General features: G+C 41.8%; 1 long non-coding RNA gene across 1 annotated transcript; it reads left to right on the forward strand.

Annotated features, from left to right (window-relative positions):
* The first annotated feature begins 1,425 nt into the window (after nucleotides 1–1,425).
* LOC136671956 (uncharacterized) lies at nucleotides 1,426–6,356 on the forward strand. Its single transcript, XR_010795758.1, has 3 exons — nucleotides 1,426–1,697; nucleotides 4,126–4,190; nucleotides 6,185–6,356. It is a non-coding gene; the product is annotated as an uncharacterized lncRNA (long non-coding RNA).
* The last annotated feature ends 542 nt before the right edge of the window (nucleotides 6,357–6,898 follow it).

The following is a 6,898-nucleotide window of genomic DNA, read 5'->3' on the forward strand; positions in this document are numbered from 1 at the left end:
GCCCCACGCACGAGCCCCGCACGCCTTCATACGGTTCCTGTATTTCCCACAGTGAGGGAAAGCAACGCAGCGCTGAGTTCAATCAAAAATGTCCCCATCTTTTCAGTTCTTATTTGAGCTCCGAATAAACTTTATCTGTTGTAAAACAAATCCAGAAAAATAAATGTAATAAAACAGCAGCATTATTTCTGTGCTTTTAATTTTACTGTCGTCGCACGTGCGCGAACGCTCTCGAAATGTTGCACGCGCAAATCTGTTGGTTCAAACCGCGTAAATGAGAGTCACGTGCTTCACGCGTACAACAGGTACAGCGATAAAGCGGGAGTGACGTCACACGGCCCTGCGGCCTCCTGCCTTTGGTTTTAATAGTATTTGCTTTATCGCATATATTTATCTGGGTTTGTTCCTTTGTTTTTTGTTTGTTATATTTATTGACACACTGTAATAGGATTTTTATTTTAAGCAAAAAATAAAAATAAATGAAGTAATATTCCACATTGAGATTTAATATTTACTCTTTGATCATTTACAACGCAAAAAAAATAATACATTTTTATACAAATAATATAATGGTTAATATATGTATTGTTGTGATAAAAATACGTGGCCTAAATGTAGCGTTATTAGGACTTTTGTATTTGGGAGAGACTCTTATAAGAGAGAGAGTTAGAGAATGACAGAAGAATTCAGTTCTGAACTTTTTACATTGGCATTAGGCTGCTGTGTTTATTCTGTGAGAGTCTGTGTTTTATCAGTTCGTTTGTGTAAATGAGAAGGCTGAGAATTGATTAAATATATATATAAAACATTAAATACAGGTCACTGCTGGAGCAGAATTGTTTACAAAAATGTGGAAAAATGGGGGTTGTGCTCAGACACACCGGGGCAAAAATGATTTATTCCCATGACATTTTGTGCGAAACTTTGCAATAATTTTGTTTACGTGAAGGGAGAATCACTTCACACGTCCTGTTTGTGGCTTCAGCTTGGGATTTATTCAGCTTTTCTGCTCAGTGTCTACAGTATTTTATTTACTGACTGCCGCACATTGGTACAAAACAAAAATTTACAAATATAAAATATAAAAAGATGCCATGACTCTGCACAGGCCACACACTGTTTTGTTTACGTCAGAAATAAACATTACATTGTTTACTTATTTTTTTTAATTCTTAAAAGTGTAACTGGGGATCATTTAAATCATGAACATGCTTCTGATAAAAAAAAAAATGTATATATAAATGCCCCTCAGTCAGCACATGCTTGGCACAGATGAATAGTGTAGAGGTTTTATTATTTTTTTTTTGCTGTATGTATTTGTCCATTGTTTATTTACTTATCCAGTAGGTGTATATCCAGTATATGTGGATCCAGTTTATATTAGTCCCGTATGTAGTTATTCATCCAGTATGTGTGTAGGTAGGATGTGTGTATTCAGTTTGTGTGTATCCAGCATGTCTGACTCTAGTTTGTATGTGTGTAGCTGTATATCTGTATTAACCTGTGCTGTGTTGTTAGGTGCCTGTATGAGCTGATCTTTGCTGTACACACACTAAAGGGAGGCTGCTGCTATCTTTGGTTATCTAGCTGTATGAGTGTTTACGTGCTATCATAAAGCTAGATAACCGAAAGTAGGAACGGCCTCCTCTACGGCAGGAGGGAGCACATGCGAGAACGTGCACCGGGAGCAACGAAAGGTAAGCACTAAAGTAATGAAGCTTTATTTGTGACTGTGAGTAATAGTGACTTCAAATCTGTGCACGTTAATTTGGATGAAGTCATGTGGATTATTCTGATATTTTTGCTATTTATTATTATTATTATTATTATTATTATTATTATTATTGAGGCCCTGTCGGCAGATAGCAGGGATATAAGGGCCTAAAGCACCATTTAATTGTATGGATGTATGACTTTATCAACGAGGTTTCACGCAAGTTACCCATTCGACTTTGTTGTTATTTAGGTTTATAAGAAGTTTATAGTTCAGCTAATTTAATTTAGAACAGTGTAGTGTAATTTACTGTCTTCTTAAAAGATTTTATGAAACTAAATAAAATGAGAGATATACACAGATAAGCAGAGAGGAGAGACACAGAGAGAGAGAGAGAGAGAGAGAGAGAGAGAGAGAGAGAGAGAAAACTATATATACATAGCGAAGATTTCAACTAAGCATTTGCCAACATTCAAATCTCAAAACATTCAAAGCTCATAGAGAATGAGCCCCTGGCCATGATCAGACCTACAGACAGAGACCCTCACCAGTTATCGGGCCGGCCTACAGACAGAGACTTTCAATAGTGATTGGGCTTACAGACAGACCCTCAACAGCGATTGGGCCTACAGACAGACCCTCAACAGCGATTGGGCCTACAGACAGACCCTCAACAGTGATCGGGCCTACAGACAGACCCTCAACAGTGATTGGGCTTACAGACAGACCCTCAACAGTGATCGGGCCCACAGACAGACCCTCAACATTAATCAGGCCTACAGACAGACCCTCAACATTAATCAGGCCTACAGACAGAGACCCTCGACAGTGATTGGGCTGGCCTACAGACAGAGACCCTCGACAGTGATTGGGCCTACAGACAGAGACTTTCAACAGTGATTGGGCCTACAGACAGACCCTCAACAGTGATTGGGCCTATAGACAGAGACCCTCACCAGTTATCGGGCCTACAGACAGAGACCCCTGACAATGATAGGGGTTCTACAGACAGAGACCCTCTGCACAGTGTACACTCTGATCCCCTTGCATTGATCAGGCCTCAGCACACTGTAGCATCTGAGCCATTTGCTGTGATCAGGCTTAGAGTCATCAGTATATGCACTGTGACCAGGTCCACAGACAGAAACACTAAGCTGGTGTTTAAAGATGTAGAACTCATTATGCAGGTGTACACATGGCCGTGCTTGTGTTTTAACTGTCATTCAGAAGGGAAATTCATATATGGATATAACCCTATAATAGTTTCAGAAATGTAGTTAGGACCTGCATGTAATACACACACGGCAGTCCTTGATGACCAGCACATGCTTCTAATTAGTTTGATTGAGGTGGCCTTGTGAATGCCCAGCGTGAGAGTTTCCCACGAGGAGAAGGTTTTGTTCTCAAGCTGCTTTCCTTTTTCAAAATTGGAAGACGATGAGCAGCATTGAGACTGGCTTTTGCATGCGTCTGTACTGCACTATATTATACAAAACTGTACCATACTGTGCTAAACACATAATACGGATGAATGCACATCTTGACACACTATGTGGTGCATGTTAGGTGGTTTTGGATACAGTCATTTACTTTCCCGCCCACACGCACTAGATCAGAGAAGCATATCCCTTTATTAAAGGCAAAGCTGAACCACACCCTGGGCTAACTGCTGGACACATTACATCTTTACATCAGCAGCTCACGTGATAGCAATCAGCTTTAAGGCATTTCATTTCATTAATTGCGCTGATTGCGCTAATGATTGTGACGACACACGGTTAAAACTAATCTGGAATCGAGGCCCATTCAGAACTAAGACGTAATAAAGCCATTTTAAACTTGTTAGCGATGGGTCACTGGGGCAGGGCAGCTTTCTGTGTATGTGGCTTTACAAATCCGCTTTAGTGTTTTAAAACAGAGGACGCAAAAACAGTCTAAATACCAAAATATTGTCCTATATTTTTGCAGAATTAAGCCCTTAATGCGATTGCTTGGCCCAGCATTGGGATTAGTCTTATGAGGCCCGTGTGGTCAGTGGTTAGTCATTGTTGACCATCAATCAGATATGACACTAGATGTAAACTGATATCCAGTCGTGAGCACATAGAAGTCTCTAGAACAACCAGTGATGGTATAGCTGAATAATGTGAAGAAAACAGCTGAATGGTGTTTAACTAGTGTCTGATAAATGATGAGAAATGAATGGTTAAGCAACTGTTAAATTATTAGTGTTTCCTTGCTTTTATATTTGTTCTGATATCATTTTAATACTTCATAAGTGGTCTATAAATAGATGTAATTTTACATAATTAAGGTCACATCACTGAATCTAATGTTAGAAATAAGTAACTATCTCAAAACGGTGGGAATATTGTGTAAAGGTTTGTTTTTGTTTGTTGCCTGACCCACAGCTCTTTCCTGACCACAGCGTCTTTGTGAGAGACCAGAGGAACAGGCAGTGGAATAATACCATCGGGTAAGTACAGCGAGGATCTAGCGTAATTACATTTAAATTCATGGAAAAACGTCATTGCTATCTGCTCAGAAAGGGAGTCCTAGCTTAGGGCAAATAGATCAAAGTCCAAAATACCCTTAACTAAGATACTGCCATTGGCAGCAGTCAGTGCTGACACCTAGAATAAGAAAAATATAAAATAAACCCAACAAGTGTAATATGAGCCTAGGGTCTGTGCAGCTGTGTAACACAAGACTGGGATCATTGTTTGATCAAACAATGCATGGAGCTGATAGCTGTTGTATGGTTGGCTAAAAAGCACATCACAAAAACAAACATTGGTACAGCGTGGCAGGTCTGATGTGGGCATTTCTCTGGGCACCCTGGCATCATGCCAGTGAGCAGGGCCTGCACCAGCAAGCAGCAGAAATGCCACAGCGCCCATGTTTTTTTTCTGGGTTGTGCTGGTTTGTGCAGGAGGGAGTCTGACACAGATCAAGGCCGTGTTTTTGTCTACAGCTCCGGCAGTTCGCTGGCTGTTCACTTTCAGAATGGTCTCCTATGAGAATTTTCCCAACATGATTTAATACAAGAAAGAAAAGCAAAAATGTCAGCGATTTCAAGCTGGAATCTTCACCCTCTGCCGTTCATTCTGTTTGCTAAGAGACACGAGCTGTGGCAGGCCATTGCTTTGTGAATACGTTTGTTTATTTTGGTCCAAATTCAGGAAAAAACAGGCACTGGGTTCGAGCCTCATATTTGATTGATTCATATATTATATAAATAACATAGAGATAGGTATTGAAATATAAAATGTGTTTCCATAGGCTATACGTTGTGTGTGTGTGTGTGTGTGTGTACATATATATGAATGAAACAAATGTCCTGCCTTGGGTCCCAGAGATTTGACTAAGGTTAGCGAAAGGCAGAGGTCACCGCGGAAAAGAGCATCTGCTCTGGTTCCACGCCAGCGATCATTACACGAAATATTACGTAACGCTGTGTTTTTGTGTTTGGTTTAAAACACAGGAAGTTAGTCATTATCATCTGTCAAAAAGAGTGCGCCACTCGATCGTCGATGATGTGGAACCGAGGCTAATGTGCAAAGCTCAATGATGCCACGTTAAAGCCACAGAATACGTTTCGTATTAACGGTAGATAAGATCAAAGAGACCAAGAGAGGATCCGAACGTCTTTCGGCATGCTTCGGAATACGCGGTCGGAATGACTCCAGGACATTAGGCCGGAGGGGGGAGGAGGAGGAGGAGGAGGAGGAGGTGGGAGCGGGGCTTCAATGCGATAAATGATCAGAGAGAGGAAATTATATGTCTGTCTCCGTCTCAGTAATGATAAAAACGTATGGGTCACTATCACGTTACATATTACCGTTATGTAAAATTAATGCGCGCAAAGAAATTTTGTCATCATTCATTAACAATGATCTTTTCCAGCTAAACTGGTTACCCAGCTAAATCGAATAAGGCTCGTGCGATGAAATTACGGCTGGACAGCAATTGATGGTGAAGCTGATGTACTACACCTGTGCTGCCCCTGCCACGTCAACCACGCAACTAGCCCCGAGAATTCAAAAAAAAAAAAAGCCCAGAGGGTTGCGCAATCCACATTACAAGGTTTGAGTGTTAACAACATGCAATCCACTTATGAGAGCGGCAACAAAGCAGCTTTATTGGAGGAGTAGTGGTGGAGCCGAGCAATCGTCAAGTTCTTTATGGTGAAGTTGCTTTGCATAGAATACAAAGGAATTACAGTTATTTTGTTCCTTGATTTTTTTTTCTCCCTCTAAAGACAGATTATACGGTAGTTGCCATGACATCCGCTTTTGGCGGTGATAAAAGGGGGCTTTTTTATTGTGCTTTACTTTCTTGTTTCCCCCCATAGTGACTGCCAGGCCATTCACACTGTCTTGATGGAGCACGACAGGGGAAAAAAAATGGCACAACCACCCAAATGAAAGAATAGAAAATAATGGTCAACTCTCATCCTCTTTTCACCAGCCCCCCCACCTTCTCCCACCATCAACGGAAGCGTTTAGTGCCATGTGTGCCCCCAGAGAGGGGGTCGGGAGGATGAAGAGGAAAAAAAAAGGAAAAGAAAAACGATGCGCAAGAGGCTGCAGCTTGTGTGCCAGTGGGGACAAAGAGGCTGCTGCCAGTTGCCACGGACCCCCCTCCACCACCACCACCACCACCCCCACCCTCCCCTTCACACTCCCCCCCCACCCCCCAGATGCTGAAGATTGGAGCCCAGAACGAGGGGTTTGTGTGCGAGGAAGCCATCTTGATGGAGAAGCTGGCTGCCTGCTTCCTAAAATGGCTGTGTTGGCATGAGGTAGGTTTGCATCATTGCCTCTATTAGACCCAGCATTGGCCATTCTTCCTAGTTCACTGCAAAGCTTGGGGCTTGCTTTCATCTCTCCATCAGCCATGCTGATCTCGCCAATTACCCCGGCAGGTCATTCCGAATGCAAAAAAAGAGAAGGCAACAACGAAAAACAAATGAACGGAGAAAATACGGAGATGAGTGCTCCATGCGTATTCCTTGTGCCAGGCTTCAGGGCTACAGCACATTAGTCATTGGGGGTTTGTTTTGGTCTTTTGTTTGCTTTTTTTTTCCATCTAGTCTCGGTGCATTAGGGGTTTTTTTTGTATACGAAATAATTTTTTTAACCGATTACCATGCACTGATTTTTAACATTGCTGCACTGTATT

This window comes from Hoplias malabaricus, chromosome 16 (assembly GCF_029633855.1).
Source record: "Hoplias malabaricus isolate fHopMal1 chromosome 16, fHopMal1.hap1, whole genome shotgun sequence".
Lineage (NCBI taxonomy): Eukaryota > Metazoa > Chordata > Actinopteri > Characiformes > Erythrinidae > Hoplias > Hoplias malabaricus.